The 2,199-nt window shown below is 34.6% G+C and overlaps 1 long non-coding RNA gene across 1 annotated transcript; it reads left to right on the forward strand.

Moving 5' to 3' along the window:
• The first annotated feature begins 399 nt into the window (after window positions 1-399).
• Window positions 400-827, forward strand: LOC118487275. Its single transcript, XR_004881156.1, has 2 exons — window positions 400-685; window positions 767-827. It is a non-coding gene; the product is annotated as an uncharacterized LOC118487275 (long non-coding RNA).
• The last annotated feature ends 1,372 nt before the right edge of the window (window positions 828-2,199 follow it).

Here is a 2,199-nt window from a genome sequence, read left to right on the forward strand (position 1 = left end):
ACAGGACTACATTAACATTGATGGAGATGAGAACCAAGATGTACCTCCCGATCAAAGTGTTGAAGAAGATAATCCTGGTGTTGAAGAAGAAAATACTGATGACGAAGAAGATGTGAAACCGAAGGCTAAACGTCAAAGGAAATCAAAGGTATAGCAGGAATTTATTAAGGTGACTGAGAAGGATGGGACAGTAAAGGTCGAATGCATTCATTGCAAGCATCATTTGGCTGTAAGTAAAGGCAAGCCTACATCAACAATGAAAAGACACATGAATCTTTGTTTCCAGCATAAAGAATACTTAAGAACTCAACAATTACTAAACTTTCAACCAATTGATGCTGACATGGCACATAATAAGTATCCAATTTGGTTGGACCTGATGCAAAGTATGATGCTAACAAGATGAGGGAATCAATTGCACATTGGTTGATGGCAACTAAGCAACCATTTACCACTGTTGGAGATGAGATGTTTGTATACATGATGAAGATGGCAAATCCATTGTTTGAGAGGATAAGTAGGAATACAATAAAGGCGGATTGCTTTAAGGTATATGATCACGAGAAAAAAAACTGAAAGACCATGTAAAAGAAGCCTCGAATATTTGTTTAACAACTGATTGCTGGAAGTCATCTCATCAGAAAACCGAGTATATGGTTATCAAGTTTAAAGACGTTTTCCCAAGGTATGTTTATAAGATGAATATAAATGTCTTTTATTTTCTATAATTGAAGATGTATTTTATTAACTTTTCATTATTTTCTAGATATGCAGAATACGAACCTCATTTTAAACATTTGCCTACCGAGGAAGATTGGAAAAATGTGTGTGAAGTTTTGGAGGTTTTTAAGGCGTGCACAAACATCATATCAGGTAATGAGTATCCCACTACAAATTTATACCTTAGGGAGGTATACAAGGTCAAACAAGCATTGAATGAAGGTGTATTATCCAAGATCGAATTTATTCGGGATATGACCAAAAAGATGAAGGATAAGTTTGACAAGTATTGGGGGGGGATGCCACTTATTGATGGCCTTTGCTGCAGTGCTAGATCCCAGATTAAAAATGTGGTTTATCGAATTTTGTTATCCAAAGATATACTCACCAAAGGAAGCTGCAGAAAATATTGTAGAAGTGAAGAATGCACTTGATGAAATGTTTAATGAGTATTTGGAGAGGCATGATGCATCAATCAAGGAGGCTTTAAGCCATAAAAGTGGATCCTCTGCAGGAAGCACTACTTCAAGGCCTAATGAATCGAGTTCAGATTGGGAAGCATTTGAAGGGTTTCTTAATGATGTTGAAGTGGAGAGACCACATAAATCTGAACTTAAAATATATTTGGAAGAAGGTGTACTTAAAGGAAATGAAAGAATTAATATCAATGTGTTAGATTGGTGGAACACTCATAAGCTTGAACATCGTGTTTTGTCAAAGATGGCATCGGATATTCTTGCTGTTCCAGTTTCAACCGTTGCATCTGAGTCAACGTTTAGTGCCGGGGGAAGAATTATTAATCCTTATCGATCTACATTGGCGCCTACTACCGTTGAAATGTTGATTTGTGGTAGGGATTAGGTTAGGCAAATGTATGGATTAAAGAAGAAGCTAAAGGTATATTTGACAACTTTATAATATATATGACTTGATATTTCATGATTGATAACAACTAACTTTGTTTTTGTAGAATGAGGAGATACCATGCGAGGTTTTACTACCTAGAGAAAAAAAAAAACTAAATTAAGGTGCATGTATAACATATTCTTTAGTTTTTATGGTGTTGATGATTGATTTTAAAGTTTAAAGTGAACTGATGAACTTCTTTTAGGGGTGCTTATCATGTTTAGAACAACTTAATTGACCTTGACTTTTTTTAAAGTGCTTACATTATTATTTGGTTTGGTGTTGTGTTTGATTGAATTAGTACAGGTTGGTGTTGACGGTTGAATGTTTAGGTTTGTATATGTTTGTGTTGATGACTTTTTGTTAGTAAAGGGTACGTTGCAAATCTATTACTCGTTTCGTTTTAAATTTATCATTACTAAAACATCTCAAATGGCCAATTAATATTTTTGTTTCATGTTTCTACATGTTAGTGTTATAACAGTTGATGATTTTAATTTTAATGTCTAGGTTTGGTGATATAATGGCTCTGGCTCAGTAACTTTTGGAGGAACATTGGCTATGGAAATCTGA

This window comes from Helianthus annuus, chromosome 15 (assembly GCF_002127325.2).
Source record: "Helianthus annuus cultivar XRQ/B chromosome 15, HanXRQr2.0-SUNRISE, whole genome shotgun sequence".
In the NCBI taxonomy this organism is placed as follows: Eukaryota; Viridiplantae; Streptophyta; class Magnoliopsida; order Asterales; family Asteraceae; genus Helianthus; species Helianthus annuus.